The following is a 21047-nucleotide window of genomic DNA, read 5'->3' on the forward strand; positions in this document are numbered from 1 at the left end:
AGTAAGTTCGAAGAGGAGTCAAGATCAATGATAAGAGCTTTTGGAAATACGTGAAGAGCCAATCCAAGGCTAAGACAGGAGTTCCTGACTTGCAAACATCTGATGGAGACTGGGCAAGGACCGACGCAGAGAAGGCAGAAACTCTCCATGCATACTTTGGGAGTGTTTATTCACAAGAGGATGTGTCAATAATGCCCAGTCAGGAATTGAGATCAGAGGCCACCATATCTGATGTAGCATTGACTTCACAACACATAGACTGCCTTCTTGCACACATGAACATCAACAAGTCTCCAGTACCAGATGGGATACACACATGTTTTACGAGAAACCCATGAAGAAATTTGTGAACCTCTTCGGATGATCTTCACCAAACTCTTGAGGGAGGGAAGTGTACCAACGTTTTGGAAACAAGTCGAATCCGGCTAACTACAGACCAGTAAGTTTGACCTCCGTGGTGTGTAAATTAATGGAGAAGATCATTAGAAAAGCCCTGATAAAACACATGAACGAAAATTATTCACTAAGTACAGAGCGGCATGGATTTCACAGTGGAAGATCTCGTGTAACTGAACTACTGGAAGTTCTTGAGCAATGGACAAGAGATCTTGACGGGGGACACGATATTGATTGCATGCACTTAGATTATCGAAAAGCCTTCGACAGTGTGCCACACCAGCGCCTTCTTCGCAAGCTTGAGTCGTATGGAATTGAAGGATGTCTACTAAATTGGATGGAGGAGTACTTGACTGGACGATCACAGAAAGTTCAAGTGAGAGGAAAGTTCTCGCTCAGGGTGGATGTTACGAGCGGCATTCCACAAGGAAGTGTACTGGGACCAGTATTGTTCATCCTCTTCATCAACGATCTCCCAGAGGATGTTAAATCAAACCTGAAGCTCTTTGCTGATGACACTAAGTTATATAGAGTTGTTGACTGTCGAGATGTTGCTGAAGCCTTTCAAAGAGCCAGATACTGTCACTGAATGGTCTAGAAAGTGGAAATTGCCATGTAATGAAGAGAAATGTAAAGTAGTCCATTATGGGAGGAAAATCAGAGATACACATACTCTATGTCAGGTGATTCAGGGCAGAAGAAAATCAATGATGGGAAAGAGGAAAAAGACCTTAGCATTATATTCGATACAAGTCTAACCTTCACTACTCATGCTGCTGACGCTGCCAAGAGAGCAAATATGAAGCTGGGAATCATTAAAAGATCCTTCTCAGCTCTAAAACAGAAGGAAATTCTTCAACTCTACAAGACTGTGAATTGGCCTACGCTAGAACACTGCAACTTTGTATGGTACCCAACACACAAGAAGGACGAGGACCTGATGGAGAAAGTACAACAAAAAGCAACTCAACTAATATCTGATGTACGACATTTAGAATACCCAGATCGACTGATAGCCCTGAAATTACCAACAATGGCCTACAAAAGACAAAGACCAGAACTCATCCAGGTCTTTAAAATTGTCCAGAAGTTTGACAACATGGAGGCCATGAAATTCTTTGAGATGGATGAGGGGTCGAGAACCAAAGGGCACAGACTGAAAATTAGGAAATACCACTGCAGAACCAGACTAAAGCAGAACACATTCTCAGTCAGAAGCATCACCAACTGGAACTCACTACCTGAAAGAGCAGTGAACACTAAAACAGTCAACCAGTTCAAGTCAACATTGGAAGTACACTGGGCAAATCATCCATTCAAGAACCAACCCCACCAGAGGAATACATGCATCAAGTAGTAATGAGAGGCAAATAAGCATCGCCTTCAGCCTCTACATCCAGGTAAATCCAAGTTAATTTGTGTGACGTTTCCTCTCGATTTGTCCAGCCGTTCTGGAGAAGCAGATTTTTATACGTTTTAGGATAAATCCAATATGGCTGCCAAACCATGTGACCGATGATGTCATATGTGTGAACCTTTTGTCCCTCATGGATAGGCGGTCATACGTGTAAAGTTTCGCCTCGATCTGTTCAGCCACTTCAAAGAAGAAGATTTTTGAAGGTTTTTTAAAAAAAAACAACATGGATGCCAAATCACATGACTGATGACGTCATCAATTTTTTTTTCTGTGGACCATTTCATCCCGAGATGACCCTTAAAACTTTTCATACTGATCAGATGCAACATTCTACATATGCAATTATGACGTCACAATGAAGGCACCAATGACATCACCAAAAATCACTTTCATAATTTGTTTTCTTCAAGAAAAAGAAAATTTTCACAAATTATTTCTTTGTTGCACAGCTCAGCTTCTTTCTTCACCGAGTCACGTTCTCAGAGGGAACGGATATTTACTGGATCATTAAATTACTCAGCGGCAACTGGAGAATGTTTTCATCAAGTTGGACAATCGGATTGAACGATACAATGCGAAAGATGGCAGTTATGTTAAAGCCTAAAAAACTGAACTTTATTGAGTTCAACCTTGATGAACTGGAAGAGCACTCCGTAGAGCGCATACAATACATCTGCCAGGTTGAACAGTTTATGTTTTGTCTCCCAATGATAAGCCGGATCTGAATCCAGACCTGAACAAAAATCGAATCAGCTTGTTCTTGTCACCTAACCAACTTATCCACCGAGTTTCGTCCAAATTCATCGGTAAGTTTTTGAGATATTCTGCTCACAGAGAAACAGATAAACAAACAAGCAGGGGGTGAAAACACAACCTCCGTCCACCTTTGGGGGTGGAGGTAATTATGCTTGCTTTCATGCACCATATATAATTTGTTTCTTTCACGTGTATATCAAAAGTTATAAAAGTTCAAAGTTGTACAATGACTATACATATATACTAGTGGGGTATGCTCACACATTGTAAACAATAACAAACTTTGCTTCCCCATTGTTTCGGGTCACTCACCTGCATTTGTTTTTTTTTCATTTATTTATTTTAATTCATTTATATTTTCATTTATGGATGCTTTCTGATAGTACTGTGATTTTTGCTGCTGTACAGACTTCAATATGTGTCTGCATGTGAAATTTGAGCTTTCTACCTCACCCAGAAGGTACAGAACATTAATATCAGTCAGTCTGTCAGTGAGTCATGCAGTTCTGTGCTCTGGCTGGAACACAGGCATCATCTCAACTGACTAGAAGAGGGGCCTTGTTGTCCCTCTCTGGAAAGGGAAGGGTGATCGCCAAGAACGCAACAACTACCGAGGGGTGACGCTGCTCTCAGTGCCGGGCAAGGTCTTTGCTCAGATAATTATTGATAGGGTTCACCACCATCTGCTTGAGCACCAGTGTCCAGAGCAGTCAGAATTTACACCAAAGAGGTCAACGATTGACCGTATCCTTGCTCTTTGGGTCCTCACCGAACGCAAAGAGTTTGGGCAGGGGCTGCTTGCAGCCTATGTCGATCTCTGTAAAGCGTTCAATTCAGTGAATTGGGATGCCCTCTGGAGGATTCTTGGTCTTCGTGGGGTGCCACCAAAACTGATCGATCTGATGTCTTAACTGTACTTGGGTACTGAGAGTGCTGTGAGATGTGGTGGTACCATCTCCGACTTATTTCCAGTTGTTACTGGAGTTCATTAGGGGTGTGTTCTGTCCCCACACATTTCAGCACTTGCATGGACTAGATTCTGGGGAGGATGTCTGAGAAATCAAGCCACGGTGCATCGTTTGGAAATATCAAGATCTCTGACATTGATTTCGCAGATGATGCAGTCATCTTTGCGGAGACTCTAGATATCCTTTTGGGGGCCATCGAGGTGCTGAATGAGGAGTCGGAGCTGCTGGGATTACAGGTTTCCTGGGTAAAAACTAAGAATCAGGCTTTCAATGACATCTTGGATGCTGCTATCCTGTCTGTACCTGTTTGTGGTGAGGATGTTGAGGTCGTGGAGAGATTCACTTACCTTGGCAGTGATATTCATGTCTCTGCTGGCTGTGTAGTGTAGGCATATTTGTCATGAAAAAAAGGATTCGTGTATTTCTTTTGTTAAAAGCAAAAACTCACTTGATTTTGTTAGATGATACTATAAACATGAAAAAAATTAGGATGGCATTTTTTCTGAGCATTCTCACGGCTGAAATCCAATATGGCCGCCACCGTAGCAAAACGCCCTAAATTTGACACTAAAATTAACTTAATGTGGTTTAAATATATTTTTTTCAGCATGAACTGCTTGGAACCACTCTCAACAAGACCCGAACCATTTTGTTTTGCTATCACCGCAAAATCTTCCGGGAAAACTGTCTCGCTGTATAATAGGATAATGCATATAGGATTTTCCGGGAAAGGCTTGGATGTGGTGGAGCTTAATTAATTAATCTTTAGATCATGCCATAATCACTGTGAATGAGTTTGTCTTGGAACTTGTATATAGAAGTGACTATAATAACAATAACTTTCACCTGACTACTAATCATTTTATTTTGCACAATTTGAGACAGAGGCTGCCTTTTTATTTCAACATGGCGGCCGGAAAATTGACGTTCGAATCCAGTCATCGGCAGCAGTGTGTTCGCTTTATGTTAAGGTTCCACTTGTCCATTTTATGGTGTACTAACGTATTATTTTCTTCTTTTGCAGGCTGCACGTACCCACAGCAACCATAACCCATGGTAACATAGCTTAGAGACCTTGGATTAACCAAAATGGCAGAGTCTTCATCTAACAAGAAGTGAAAAATGGTGGATTTTGAACTATGCTTTATTTGCCAGTTGAGCAGCAAGCAAACAGATTATACAAACTATGTGCTTCGTCCTTCTTTGCCTTCAGTAGAGAAAGTAATGACAACAACTGATGTTCGATGTTCATCTGGGGAAACAGAATTCTCTGCATTAAAGAATCGCATAAAATGTTTGTCTGCCCATGAACTGTTACAGAATGGTGTTTCATACCACAAGACATGTTATAAGGATCTCACAAATAAAACATGCATTGAACGAGCCAAGACCAGATATGAGAAAGGACAAGCGACAGGCAGCGTCAGTGATGTAAAACAGAAGACAATAGGACGACCGCCAAAATCTGATGCTGCATCTACAAGTGGTTCCACATCACAGCAATCTACCAGGCTTTCGACAAGGAGACAAGGAGATGTGTGGCATTTGTCAGGAAGACAAAGCAGACAAATTGCACGACGTCACAACTGAAAACATGGGAGCTCAGCTCAAAGCCATTGGTCAACAAACAGACAGAAAACCTTTGAAAGTCAGACTGAGCAATGTTGTAGGCTCATCTGATCTTCTTACAGCAGTTGCTGAGGACATGAAGTATCACCTTCTGTGCTAAGGCCATGCAAAACGAGACACAGAAAAAGCTAACAGACCTCCAAAACAGCATGTTCATTTTGCACAGTTAGTCTCTGACCTGGAGATGCTCGACATTGTGGAAACTGAAATGAATGACACATCTAACAGTTCAGCTTTGAATATGAACGACATTGAACAATCATATGTTGGTTTGCTAGAAGCCAATGGTTTCCCTTTACCCGACAATCCGCGATACAAACCATACTTAAAGCAACTGACTTTGGACAACATCGCTGATGTGCACTTCACCAGCCTCGACAAAACCAAACCTGAGCAAGTACTTTCTACAAAAGCCAAGGAAACCCTGTTAGCTGGTGCATTGGCCACCGATACAAAAGACCTAAGAGAAGATGTGAAAGTCCTTCTGAAAGCAGCTAAAATACTGAGAAGAGACATTGCAAGCGCAACCCCGTGGAAATTCGAAGGAACATCTGATAATTATGAACCACCTGCTTTGCTTCAACTCTTCTGCAAGCATGCTATCCAAGGATTACATCAGGTTAAAACAATCAGCAGGGCCGAATCTATGAACCAAAGTGCATCTGTGCTGGCACAACATTTCGTATGTGCATACAAGTCTGATCGGCAGGTCACCTATGAAACAAAACACGAAGAAGTCACTTTCAAACATCGCACTGAGACTCCCCTTACCGTCGGCTTAGCTCTGGATGTGCACAAAAACACCAGGTCCAAGGCCCTTGTGGAGACATTAGGCAAACTAGACCTCACCGTCCTGTACAACAAGGTAGTGGGAATAGAGACTGCAGTCGCAAGAACAATATCCCATGTACGGAAGTTTGTGGATGCTGGGTTTTCAGCTGCAACAACAAAACTGTCCAACCAGGGTTAAATGAAAACTGTGAAGATTGAGGTGTTACTTTCTATGACATTCACAAAATAATAATTCACTTGATATCCATTGTTAAAACTACTAAATGAAAGCCAGGCATTTAATCAGTATGACTTTTTGCATCTTCCTGTTTAAACGATTTAAGAGATTGAACAGTAATTCAAGTATTTAATTTTATTTAGATCTGTTTGTTGGTTTGTTAATTATGTATTCTTTGTGAAAAATACATGTCTTTAAATAGGTAGATACTTGGTTTGTAATTACAAAATCCTGTTGGCTTGGTAATGCATGCAAAGGGAGAAGGTATAGCTTACATTGCGGGTGTGCGGTGGCCATTTTGGAATTTGGCATGTAGATCATACATATAACATAAATTTGATGATTCCTTTAGATTCCTGGTCTCAGAAAACATATATTTAGACACTTCATTTGTAATTGTATCACATGTATTCACGAAGATATCGCATTATTAGTGTTCGGCGGCCATTTTGGATTTCATACCTTTAGAATGTTCAGAAAAAATGCCACCCTAATTTTTTTTTAAGCTTATGATACCTTCTTACAAAATCAAGTGAGTTTTTGCTTTTAACAAAAGAAAATACACGAAATTGCAAATATGCCGACACTAATGAGCCAGAGGACAATAGACATCCGGGTCGGGCCTGGGGAGTCATCGATTCACTGGATCATGGGGTGTGGCGCTGCCGGTACCTGTGCGGGAGGACGAAAGTCTGAGTCTTCAGGTCCTTGATGCTTCCAGTCTTGCTCTATGGATGTGAGACGTGGACTCTGACCAGGGATCTGAGACAGAGACTTAATTCCTTTGGTACCAGGTCTCTTCGAAGAATCCTTCACTATCGCTGGTCAGACTTTGTGTCCAACGAGCGGTTGCTGAGAGAGACTCAAATGAGATTTGTTACCTGCATAGTCCGTGAGCATCAGCTGCAGCTGTATGGCCATGTGGCTCATTTTCCTGACGCTGATCCTGCTCACCAGATTCTCTCAGCGAGGTTTTTACTTATTCTCTCAGCAGATTCTCTCACCAGATTCTCTAATAATTACTTATTTTCATTTATGGATGTTGTCTGATGATACTGTGATTTTCCCCGATGTATCGGCTTCGAGTGGAGGAGGCCAATGGGCCGACCACGTGCCTCATGGTTGCAGTAGGTTGATCAGCATCTCAAAGAGATGGGGATGGGCCAGACATCTGCCTGGGGGATGGCAAGACGGAGGCCCCTGGGGTTCCAGCAGAAAGTGGACGCAGTGACGTGCTGCTCTGGCACATGCTCGAATACGTGACCCAACCTGTCAGTGAGTCAGTGAGTGCTTCGAATTATATATATATATATATATATATATATATATATATATATATATATATATATATATATATATATATATATACTAGCGGGGTGTGCTTACACATTGTGTAAGCATACGAACTGTGCTTCCCCAGATTGTCTTGGGTCACTCACCTGCATTTGATTTTTCATTTACTTATTTTCATTTATTTATTTTCATTTATGGATGTTGTCTGACGATTCTGTGATTTTTCCCGATGTATCGGCTTCGATGTTCGTCAGCACGCAAAATTACTGTGCATCCCCATTGTCTCAGGTCACTCACCTGTATTGTTTTTTTCAAAAGTTTTTTTGTCATTTATGGACGATGTCCGTCAGCACAGAAAATTTGAGCTTTCTACATCACCTGGAAGGTGCCGAACATTAATATCAGTCAGAGTCAGTGAGTGGTTAGAATGAACTTCATACATCAGAAACTGTGTGTGTACATAGATTCCTGGTCTCAGAAAACATATATTTAGACACTTCATTTGTAATTGTATCACATGTATTCGCAAAAATATCGCATTAGTGTTCAGCGGCCATTTTGGACGCCATCTTGGATTTCATACCCTCAGAATGTTCAGAGAAAATGCCACCCTAATTTTTTTAAAGCTTATGATACCTTCTTACAAAATCAAGTGAGTTTTCGCTTTTAACAAAAAAATACACGAAATTGCAAATATGCCTACACTATCTCCGCAACACCAACCACCAGCCACCTTCTCCACCACGCCAACCACCAACCACCTTCTCCACCACGCCAACCACCAACCACCTTCTCTACTACACCAATCACCCTCTCCACACCGCCTTCACAACAACGACAACTCCCTTCCATCCCCTAATCCACATCTCCCCCAATAGACCAACCCGAACAACATCGCCTCACCTTCATCCCCGAAGCGACGCCATTTTTGCGCCAGCCACAGCAAGTCCGCATGGAACAGCATCGCTGCAGACACACGCGGGGGTTTGCTCGCCGCGCAAGTCGGTGATCTCGAGCATGTCCGCTCTGTGCAAGCTTCGTCCGAGATTCGGATCAAGAGAGTGAGAGGGGCGGAGCCAGCGTGTGGGTCAGAGATCAGAGGTGAGAGTGCGAAGGTCAAACCTCGTCCATCGGGCCCTATATAAGGGCGAGCGGAACGCCAAGCGCGGAGAGTCGGTGGAGTGTCTGTCGGGGTTCGGAGTGCCTGGAACCTGAAGCCTGCAGTTGGTGGAGAAGCTGAAGTGAGCAGAGGAGACGCGAGCACGACCAAGCCTGCTGTGCCGCGTGGAGCTGCGTGTTCGTGTGCGAGCCGGAGAGAGCTCGTCAACCAGCTCCGAACGGTCTGAGGTGATCGGGCTTCGGAACGGTCCGAGCATCGCTGAGGCACGAACGGGTTCTTAAAGAGAGCATCAACTCAAAAGGAGCGAAGACCCGTTCATTCCTCTCAGGCGTTGCCGGCTGGGGCCCGAATCACCAGGCCGCGGCCGAGCCGCGGTTACGCTAGCTGCCGTGGGGAAGGAACCTCGCGGGTCACCCCAGCGAGGAAGGTAACCAGCGCGGCCTCACGGAGCCTCTGCGGTCTCCACGGCTCTGTGCAATAAAGACCCAAAGAGGTCCAGTCTACCCTTCGTCTGTCCTGGGGTTTTTCCTTGCTTTTCTTTGTATGAAAGTTGTGGCGCCGAGTCCATCAAGTAAAACTGTATAAGTGACTGTACACAATAGATAGACGGTATTAGCTCTTTCCTTTGCATTGTGTTTGGCTGTATAATTGCATGCGTGCTTTCCCCATTCATTGCATGACTGCTTACATGCTTATGTGTTGTTTGAAAATAAATGTGCTTCTTTAAATGTTTACCTGTTCGTCGCGTCATTTTCCCTCCATTGAACTGCCGTATTGCATTTCAGAATAATAGCGGGCTTTTTAATAGCCGATAATAGAATCGGGTCCAGCGAGGCCTCGCGATAATACCCCGCTCGGTTATCCCAAAACGGAGTGAGCTGCTTAAGCGGCTCGTGTCCAAGCAGGCCTCGCTGAGGTACAATCTCTTGGTAATCTACCCGCGCGAAAAATTAGGTAAATCGATTATTTGGCGATCGGACCCTGTAGCGCGGGTAGAGTGCGGACAAGGTTGTGGTGTGCTTGGAGCACACTCGTGACTGGTTTTCGGCATTGTTCCGGAAAGTCGCGACTGAATTGTCCGTCCGGTGGGCGTACGGCCGCGATTAGGCTAAAAGCGGCTGTCCGCGCGCCGGCGGGCACGAATTCGTAAATATATATATATATATATATATATATATATATATATATATATATATATATATATATATATATATATATATATATATATATATATATATATATCATCCCACACAATGAATCGATACTGTGTATCTTACAGGAATCGCAGGTACCAATAACAGGATGAACACCATGTACAACATCAGGAACGCATTGCAGACACATTGGGTCAGCATGTATCACCAACACAAGCTTTCGCAAGTGCCCAAGGAATCTAGGTACCACTCATATTGTGCATTTAGAACCATCATGAAGAAAAGCCAGAAGTGCACATCGCCATCTCTAATGGGGAGTGAATTTGAACTTTTGTGCTTGCTGACAAATCGTGATGTAATTGAATTGAATTGAATTAAAATTCATTATTTGTCCACAAAAGATGGAAAATTTCACTGTGAAACAAAGTTCCCTTCCCTACCATGTGATAAAATATTATACAATTAAAGTAATAAATGATAACAAAAACTAAAACAACTCGAAGGGCAATCGATGGAGCGCATACGTCTGCCACGTAATGTCTGATCCGCGAGAACATATCGGGCGCAATCAATACATTTTTGAAATTTCATGCAAAATATCGTTGTCGAGCCCAATCTCTCAATGGTGAAGAATCACTTTTAAAAGTAAATAATTCTCGGAACCAGATCCGTATCGTCACCAAAATCGAACCAATTCATAATGGTCACACAGCCAACCTGCCCACCAAATTCATTCGGATCAATCCACAACTTTTTGAGATGTCCTGCACACAAACAGACAAACAAACAGACAGAAAGGGGTGAAACATAACCTCATACACCTTCAGTAGCGGAGGTAAATAACAATAGTACAACAACAAAAAAATCACGATCAAAGTATCAAACTGTCAAAATTGCACAGAGGGAGGAATTCAACTGACAACTAGAGTTTTGATAAAAGGACATTAATAAAAGACAGGTATTTCATCTTAAAATGGAAAGGCTGGTAGAATTCACGATAACACAAACAAATAAAAAAAAATATATATATATATATATATATATATATTTTTGTGCTGAAGCCTTCCACCCCCACCCTACGCAGAAGTTTGAGTTTGGTGCATGAACACTGCCCACTTGGGCTTCCAGGGCCAGCACAACGGGTTGTTTACCACATTCTCCATAACCTTTCCCCTACTCATGGGGGTTGGAGGAGTGGTGAAAAACAGGCTGGAGGCTCCAAACCGCTCTGTTGTTGGGGAATGGTCGAAAAGGGATATGGTGCATGGTGAAGGGGTGAAGTGGTGGGTGACCATTTCCAAGCGGGTGATGTTTCTGATGTGCAGTATAAACGAAATAGAGGGCATACTGCAATCGATTTCATACCATATGTGTATAGGAACCTCCAAAACTATCATGAGCAGTTGTACATATAGTGGAGATAACCCCAACGCATTGTGAAATAAGCCATGTCTCGCCTTTCCCCTGTTGACATCGAGGCCTCACAGATTACATCTGGAATGTTGTTGCCTGAAGTGTTATCCCCTTTTATGTTGTTGTTCTTGTCGATCTTTTCAAGACTGAATACTTGTGGCTTGCACAGCAATTTTCACCTCCCATCCATATAATATGTAAAAAATAGTGCATTATTCATAAATATATATACACACACAGAAAGTCTCCTCAATGTGGCGACCAGGTGGAACAGGAGTACCTTTTGGCTATTGCTGGCTCACAGGGCGATGGCTCTGCTTGTGAGGATTCATGTGAATGCAAGTACAGGATGGTGACTTGTGCCATCATTTCATTCTCTCCTCATAAGCTCATCTGCGGAGGATCAAAGAAGCAGGGAAAGTGGATACGACATGGATTTTAGGGACATTGAACGTTACATGAATGTTACACTCTGAAGGATCACTGGAAACAATAAGACAGGACATGATACTATGAAAGCAGATGATCCGAAGGTCGACCTGATAATGCTTGAATTGTGTCAGTGTGTTAATACAACGGCTGCATTGCAGGAGACAAAGTGGTTTGGCAAAGCAGTGTGCCAGGTCAGGGAGTGTGTTATGCTGGCAGCATGTCGACCTCTCCCAGAGCAAGGAGAGTCTGGTCGAAGGGGAGAGCTGAGAGGGAGTAGTCATCGTGCTGTCTGGACTGGGTATCCAGGCATGGAAAATAGTAGGCAAACAGTGGAAAGCTTGGAGTGCCAGGCTGGTGTCAGCATGCTTACAAACAGGCAAACAAACGGGAGCGAGGATAGCACACCACGCCACGTTCACAAGTTTGCATGTTATTCCCTGACCAATGCAGGCAGTCAAGAACAGGAAGACGAGTTTTTTTTTTTTGCTGACCAGAAATGAGCTCTTCCGATGAGCTGCCCATTCTTCTTGGGGGACCTCATTGCCTGTGTGGGTTCTCCAGGTGACACAGATGACCCGTGAAATGGAGTGTGAGGGCCACATGATTACGGAGATATAAATGACACAGAAAAAGAGCTACTGACATTTCCTGTCCGCAATTGTGGTTACTGTGTGTTGTAACACCTTTTTGTAATAGGAAAAAGGACATCCATGAACTAATATGGCAACACCCAAAGTCCAAGCATTGGTACTGCATATATTATGCCATCATGTGCCAAAGGAACCGGTGAAGATATTTGGATGTGAAACTGAAGAGAGGCACTGTACGATCATCAACTCCACAGTGTGAAGTTCAAACTGTCAGGGCCTTGTTATTACAAGGGAGCACCATCTATTTGATGGAGCAAAGCAAACGAAAGTGAGGAAAGTGATGGCGAAGCATCTCATTGAGAGATTTTCAAACAACAAGCAGTAGATAGGGATTGAGCATTGTGGCTAAAAGAGGGAAAAGTAAAGCAGTAGCACATAGCAGTGGAAAAAAAGAGTGGTAAGTAGTCCAATCAGTAGGGGAGACCAGGGAAAGTTGGGACAAATTTCGCATTTTTTACCATATCTACCCGATGAAATGAGAGAAGCACACCGTTTCCTTTCTGCTGAAAGAAGAATATGTTTATTGAATGGAAATAAAGTGAATACATTCTAAACCAAACAGTTGATTAACTATTAAGCAATTAATGGAGGTGGAAATTTATAACAACTTATCCCGAGTGTATGCGACATTGATACGGCATGTGGGGTGAGTTGTTACAATGCGCGAGTTTGGAAATGACGGAATCCAACCCAGATTGCTGAGCTCGCATGCCCAGAAACCCCGAGTAACGAGGTCCATTAGGGTGGCCTGGACGTATATCGTACGTGCCAGATAAGGGTTTTAGCATGAAACGACTCGCAAAACTTTTAAAGAAGCTGAAAATACTTGGAAACAAACCTGTGAGAAAGGGGGGTGTGCCTCTGCACAACGAAAGATTTGGAGAACTTCCTGATCAATTCGTCTGATCATCCACGTCGGACTGAAAAAAGTCCCAACCATGTGGTCCCATGAAATTCCCGAAGGTTTGTAGACGGGCATGTTCTACCCAAACCATTGTGCTTCTTAACACTGATGGAAAGGACATATCTGGGGCTTGTCGATGCACAGGGTGTGTTTAAAATGATGATATTTATAATTTCTTGTTTGATTATTGAAATATACTATATATTTTTTGCTTGATTCTGGGGCCACAACTAAATTGTACTAGATTTTTGCATCTATTGGTGAAAGGTGAAACGTCCGTGTGTGTGTGTGTGTGTGTGTGTGTGTGTGTGCGCGCTACATGTCTGTTGCAAGCTAATTGTATGAACAGGAAATGGTATGAACCCGAACCTCTCATCCACGGATACTTCTCGTATTCCTTTATTCCCCGAGTACGATTTGCATCCAGGAACAGAAAAATTAAGGTTCACCATTATATAATTGCCACTTTGTCGAAATTCCTAAAATTATGTTTAAAAGATTCTTTGAATCACAGATAATGGCAGGTTAAAAGTGCCCAGTGAGCCAAAAACAAAAAAGTGTAAAAACACACGCCGCGCGTGCGCAAAAGGCCTCTTTTAGCATTCAGATGTCATTTTAAAAGTCATGTATTGGTACCAAGGATTTGATTTGCTAAAACATGAATAAAATTATAAAAATAACAACATATTGTTGTGTCCAGGTGGTTTAACCTTCCTGGATGGATAGCCAAACAGTTTTCTCCTTTGGAAGCGAACACGTGATCCTTGGAGATTAATGGCGTGCACAGGGTGGAGAGCGGCAAGGATGCTTCGCAGATGGGGGGGGGGGGGGCACATGGATTGAGGATGAGGGTTTATACTCGAACCCACGACAAATAGACAACACAAGCAAGTTAAATAAATACGGGGTTTAATGAAAATAAATCAAATATTTACAATGGTAGTAATTCAAACGGTAATCTAATTTTGAGGTGCCTCCACACAAACTTAAATACAGACAGGGGACAGATAAGACAAAGAAAAATCCCTCCTTTACTCTGGCACTTATCTATGTTCCCAGAGGTGAGTTTTGGAAGCTTGAAGGTCGCCAAGCCGCTTCATCACTGCGTGGGAATACTGCGTGGGAATATGATCGCCAATAAATGTTGTGCCAAAATGGTGCCCAGCCGCTGTCTGTATGGGAAAACGTACAGGAGGCAATTTGGGCAGTGACACTCAACACCAGGGCTCAGAAACTGCCATGCAATTTCTTTCATCGATCGCACTTGCCGACGCCGCTGCTCTGCAGAATGGTGTCGTCTTCCTCTGATGACACAACACGAGGCTTTGAGGCTGGTCTTTCATGACCCAGCCAACAGTCGATGGCCAGCGTCTTGCTCCATCACGTGAGCCAATTTTCCTCAGCATGAACACGAGAATCCTGCTGTCTTCTTCACTGTGTCGAGGGAAAGCCATCTCCTCACTTGCTTCTGTCCCGTCCTCCTTCATGTCCCACTCCAAACCTTCGTCTCGACTCCCTTCTTGTCCCACCATGCGAGACTCTCATCCTAACCTCACTCTATTCCACTCTGACGTCACGCCCATTAATCATCCACTCCGGGGGCGTGGTTTGCTAGTTGCCACCCCTGGAGACGGGACTTTTGCCTGCTTGGATGTACAGCTCGGTTGTTGGTTTAAGGACGTGATCCCTTTTTAACACAGGTCTTGAAATGCAAAACCATAGGAAAAGGTCACAGGGGACAATCACATAATGGGGGAAATTATCCTTAATCTCTACCGAATTTAACACAGCACCACCCCCGTGCGGTGACATGTAATACTTAAGCTCACAGTTTCCCTACTTAATTTACATCGAGATGTCTCCTACACATCCACAGACCAACAACTCTATACAATCCTATCCTTCCTATGAAATGCCTCCATCTACCCCACAAACATTACAATACTAGCGATACCCGTGCACATGCACGGGATAGCAGTAGAACATAGCTGGTAGCAGACGACAGAACGTACACGGGGAATGACAAAAATACGCATTGTGCAAAATGCAAGTGGTGCTATGGAACGCCAAGACTTCCCAAACATTGTCGGCATGTCCGCTAAGTGCCACAGCAGTTTCATAGGAATCGTGTGACGGCGAGCCGAGTTTTTAGTGTGCAAGCTTGGTATTATAATAGAGATGAACAAAAGGAAACTTTGAAGGTCATGTTAATGCAACAAATTTTTCATTAATTAGTAGATTTTACCAGACTTATTTGCATTTTTAGCACCCGTCCTTTGTAGCAGGCACAACACTAATATCACCAGAGAGTTCACAGAACACCTTACCCGGCGCAGTGGTCAGGTATATAATTCAATTGAAATAAAATAATGATTTTAAAGGTCGTATAATAAAATTAATTCCGGAAGTTTACCGCCATTGATGTACGTACTGGGTATGTAGGTGTAAACTCCATCCTGCCGAACATGTTGCATTACTTCTTTGTGCTTGTTGTTTGTGTCCTTTATGACATCCTTAAAAACAGTAACCTCTCTGTTTGAAATGATCTTCATTTTTGTTTGATTGCCAGGCGTGCAGAAAGAGGAAAAAGGTCATCTCACTCCTCTCTTTGTGTGTGCGATCAGGACAAACTCAGAGCCAAAGTACTGCTAAACTATAAGTAAAGTTCATGTCCCGATTCATGTTCCAATTCGTGTTCAAGATAAAAACATTCAATTGAAATGAAGTTGTTTTTTGATTATAAACTGATATTTGTGGATGGACGGACAGACAGAAGTGAACCTATTGTTTAACCCCACTTTTCATGTCACGTGCATGGGGTAATCCTTACTATAATAATTCACGGACTGGTGTTTGTGTGTTTGTTTGTTCGTTGTGCTACTCCTCCTACAGTTCTGGGCCAATTACATAACCCCAATAAATGTATCGGGGTGTTTAAAAAAAATTACCAGTGATTTTGGAGGGTGGGAGGGGGGGAAGCAAATTCTCAATGCAAATGTGTATCATCAAACGCCAAGTGGATTTTCACTTCCTGAAGATAACCCTTTGTCCAAGAGCCAATGGCCAGTACTTTGGTGATGATGCACGGTCTGACCTTTCCAAAGGTCTGACCTTCCCTTTCAAAAGGATGTGTACATGCCAATGAGACCTTCCTTTCGCAAATGTGCTGCGTGTGCGCATTTTCAGAGACTCTCTTCTGCTAACGTGTGCACTTTTAACCTGCCGTTGCTTGCTTGGAATCTGTCATTCAATAAGTGTTTTAAAATCATTGTCCAAACATTGTCAGAATCCGAAGAGCTTGATGTGAGATCGAAGGGTAAACAGGAAGGTACGTGGCCCAGAACGTCTCTAGATCCAGTTTTTTGAAGTCTTCTTCAGCCGTGGAGTTGAACTTTAACTCAAGAAACGGATCTTGCACTTCGTCTGAAATATCAGCGACTTCACATTGAAATGGGTTCCGAATGAATTTCCAGTCTTCGCGCTTCTCATCTATATCCGGAAAGTATCTGATGAATTCTGCTTTCAATTCAGTCAGATGAGTAATTATTTGTTTCTTTAACTCAGAATCAAGGTAACTGTGAATGAGAGCAGAATCCAAGTATGTAAAACTGGCTGTATTTCCATCCTGAATTCGACATTTCCAGAGGTCGAGCTTGGCCATGAAGGCTCGAATGACGTCATGGTGCATGGTTATGTTGATGTTTTTCCCTTGGAGTTTGAGGTTGATGGCATTCACTGCTTCACAGATGTCCACCAGGTAAGCTGCAGATAGCAAAAATCCTTCAGACTGGAACTTGTCATGGAGATCTGCTTTCTGCTGCGAATCGAGAAATGTTGCCACTTCTTGTCGTAGTTCCTAAAGCCATCCAAACATGTTTCCCTTCGAAAGCCATCGTACGTTTGTGTGGAAAAGCAAGGCTTGATTTTCAGATTCCATATCCACACACAGGTGTTTGAAGAGACGACCGTTTCAGGCTCCAGCTTTGATGAAGTTGACTATCTTGATAGCCAGGTTCAAGACATCCCTCATTTCAGCAGGTAGAGTTCTGGATGATAAGGATTCACGATGAAGTATGCAGTGCGTACCGATAGCAGATGGACTTTCTTCTTTCACTCTTGTTATGAAACCAGATTGCAAACCAAGCACGGCTGGAGCTCCCTCAGTACACACCCCGACCAGCGAGTCCCACGAAAGTTTATTTTCCTGGAAGAAGTTTGATACCACTTGAAAAATATCTGTTGCTCTTGTATAACTTTCCATGCGATGCGATGGCAGAAGAGCATTTCCTCTTTTCCACTACTACCTGACACGAAATGAGCAATACATCAGCAGCTGAGAACACTGAGCAACATCAGTCGTTTCGTCCAACTGGATGGCAAATAGAGGAGAAGCTCTTACTTGGACGAGAACTTGATCTTTGATGTCTTGAGACATTTCATCGATCCTTCCCTTGACGGTATCGTTTGATAGAGAGATTTGTGAAAGCTTGTTTGCACTATCCTTCCCCAGAACGAGCTCTGCTGCACGCAGTACACTTGGTTTTATAAGAGTCTCTCCGATGTTATGGCTCTTTTTGCTCTTTGCAATCAACATGACAATCTCATAGGAAGCCTCAACAACCTTTGAAGTCTGTTGCCAAAATGCTCCGCTGCTGTCCATCTTAGCTTGCTTCAAGGACTGCCATTTTGTTTCAAAGAATGCCTTGGGTTTGGCAGCAAGAGCAGGATGTTCTTAGGATGCTCAGGATGCTCCGTCTTCAAGTGGCGTTCCAAGCGCGTGGGCCGCATGCCATCATTGCTGAGTCTTGTAGCATATTACGCACTGGGATACCTCCGTGTCACCCTTTTGGAGGGACACAAATACAAATTGAATATATTCGTCAAGATACTTCAACTTTTTTGCACTTATTGCAAATTATTTAGTTTGAAATGGGTACTGCAAATCTGTGAAAAACAAATTTTAATATAAAAATTGAAATAAAATATAAATTTTACTATTATATTTAAATAAAAGTTAAATTTTAAAATTAATTTTAATACAGAAAATGGTAGGCCGAGTAGCGAATAGAAAATGATGATTATTAAAGGCGATACTTTTGTGGTTTTTTTTTTGATCTTCATCACGATATTATACGAACACTTGTTAAGAGAATTCCAAAATAATTAGAGAAATTCCTACTTTTTTTCTCCGGGCTCACACCCCCTCTGGAAATTACTTATGCCCCCCCCCCAGGTTAAGAGCCAATGATTTAATTGGAGTGCTTGCATGAGTGCTTAAGCCACTTGCCGAGCACCCATTGTCGATAGTGGAACCACGCTGCATCATTCTGAGTGAATCGTTCACTCTCTTCAGACGCTTTTGCTGCGCCATGTCATTCAGAGCAAGTGGTTCATGCTCCATCACCTTGAGCGAGTGGTTTGCGCTCCGTCACCCTGAGCGAGTGGTTCGTGCTCCGTCACCCTGAGCGAGTGGTTCGTGCTCCGTCACCCTGAGCGAGTGGTTCGTGCTCCATCACCCTGAGCGAGTGGTTCGTGCTCCGCCACCCTGAGTGAGTGGTTCGTGCTCCGTCACCCTGAGCGAGTGGTTCGTGCTCCGTCACCTTGAGTGAGTGGTTCGTGCTCCGTCACTGAGCGAGTGGTTCATGCTCCGTCACCCTGAGCGAGTGGCTCGTGCTCCGTCACCCTGAGCGAGTGGTTCATGCTCCGTCACCCTGAGCGAGTGGTTCGTGCTCCGTCACCCTGAGCGAGTGGTTCGTGCTCTATCACCCTGAGTAAGTGGTTCGTGCTCCATCACCCTGAGCGAGTGGTTCGTGCTCCATCACCCTGAGCGAGTGGTTCGTGCTGCGTCACCCTGAGTAAGTGTTTTTTTTTTGTATACCTTGTTGAGGCTCGTATGAGAGCTAACACACAATGCACAGCAAGGGGGGCATGAGACAAGAGGGGCGGGAGAGGGGAGGACAAAACAGTTGGGAACAGAGACATTAGATCTGTGGAACGGAGAGGGATGGAGTGGGGAACATGGGGAATACAAGATGGACATTACAGGGACTTTCAGGAAGGAAAGCAGGGAATTTGAAGGAGGTGGGCTTGGGTGGATTATCGGGGGAAGAAAAGATCGAGGATTTGGATGGGGGATGATAAGAGGTGGTGGTGAACAGCTGTTTTGAAGGCCTGGAGGGAAGAATGGGATTGAATAGAGTGAGGGAGTTTATTCCAAAGACGGAAAAAAGAGGAATGAAAGAGTGAAGGTGAGCAGTGATTCGTGATTTTGGTAGTTTTACCAGAAGGGGGTTGTTGGCGGACCATGAGTGCACTGCGGAAATGTGGTGGGGACAAATCGCAGAGAGAGCAGGGGGGGCGAGGCTGGAGAGGAGACGGTAGAAGACAGAAAGACCACCGACCAGCCTGCAGTGTGAGAGTGAGAGGCCGAAGGACTCAGCCTCATCGTGGGAGATGCGAATGATCCGAAATGCCTTGGTTTCCACAGCGTGAAGCCGAGGAAGGTGGGAGGCAGGAGCACCAGCCAAGAGGGGAGAGCAGTACTCCATCAGGCTGCAGACCAAAGCTTTGTTAGCTTGTAGGAGCTCAGGTGGACCGAGGAAGGACTTTGCACGACGGAGGATTCCCAGTCGGTGAATGGCTTTGGAGGCGAGGTTTGAAATGTGGCTTTCCTAGGAAAGGTCATGGCAGATAGTGAGACCCAGAAGCTTGAAAGAAAGGACTTCTTCCAGAGAATTGTTGAGAAAGTGGATGGGTGGGTTTTCTCCATCACCCTGAGTGAGTGGTTCATGTTGTGTCCCCCTGGGTGAGTGGTTCGTGCTCTGTCCCCCTGAGTGAGTGGTTCATGCTCCGTCCCCCTGAGCGAGTGGTTCATGCTCCATCACCCTGAGCGAGTGGTTCGTGCTCCATCACCCTGAGCGAGTGGTTCGTGCTCAGTCACCCTGAGCGAGTGGTTCGTGCTCCGTCCCCCTGAATGAGTGGTTCGTGTTATTAATTTTGTAATTGTACATTCAATGTGTTCTCCAATCATGCTGTCCATCTTTTAAGACGAAGTGCTTCAAATGCGCGTTTCCCAATGGAGCCGTTACCGGATTTTGTCGCAGGTTTGTGACCACAGAGCAGTCAGTCTTGTTTTTCTCTTCCCATCCCTTACTGAGCCAACGTGCCATAGGGTCCAAGTCCAACAATGAAATTCATTGTTAAACTACAAAGATTGGATCGCCGCTCCACCGTCATCGGGTTGTGGGAAGAAATTGGGAATTTGTCCAGGGTCCCTTTGATACCTCATCCTTCTGCACCGTGTGAAAATGATACCGTGGGATCTTCAACATCCACAAACAAACGCTACCTTTGTGCTGTGATGGAGACGCCGGATGCCAGCGAAGCACCAATCTTCCAGTTTATAGTGGGTTGAGAATCGAACCCACACAAAACAGCTCGAAGCTAAATGCATCCCTTCAATAGAAGGACGATGTTTGGGTAACTCCACTTAAAAGGATTTTATTTATACACAGCTTATGGCTGCTGGCTGCACCATTTATTCTGGGGGCACAGCCATGCCACTGTAAGCTTATATGGTACTGATTTTGTCGATCTTGGAAGGATGACAGGCTGAGTCGTCCCATCTGGTGTTAATTCAAAGACCTGGCAGGGGCTTGAACTCAAGATCCCAAGATCTGAATCCAGCCATCTTCACCGTGAAGCCAACACCAGGATTCAGTTCAAGGTGGAACAGGATGACGCACACAGAATCAACCTGAACATCATTTTGGAATCAGTTTGTGAATCCAGCTTGCCCTTTGAGAACCCACGTGTTTATTTCACGACTTTTTCGTGTAACTTCAGATTGTAATTATTATTATTATTATTATTATTATTATTATTATTATTATTATTTTTAAAACTT

The 21047-nt window shown here is 43.8% G+C and overlaps 1 long non-coding RNA gene across 4 annotated transcripts in view; it reads right to left on the minus strand.

Annotated features, from left to right (window-relative positions):
* LOC147013079 (uncharacterized) overlaps window positions 1-21047 on the minus strand; it is an 83013-nt gene that overhangs the window by 29545 nt on the left and 32421 nt on the right. For 3 of the 4 annotated variants that reach the window (XR_015051187.1, XR_015051185.1, XR_015051184.1), the window contains one exon: window positions 11436-11548. This is a non-coding gene — a long non-coding RNA (uncharacterized LOC147013079). Of the gene's footprint in view, window positions 1-9846; window positions 10507-11435; window positions 11549-21047 lie in introns of those variants that run through there. The other variant, XR_015051186.1, reaches the window with a different exon arrangement.

Source organism: Eptatretus burgeri, chromosome 14, assembly GCF_056783735.1.
Source record: "Eptatretus burgeri isolate ZD-2024b chromosome 14, Ebu_testis_v1, whole genome shotgun sequence".
Lineage (NCBI taxonomy): Eukaryota > Metazoa > Chordata > Myxini > Myxiniformes > Myxinidae > Eptatretus > Eptatretus burgeri.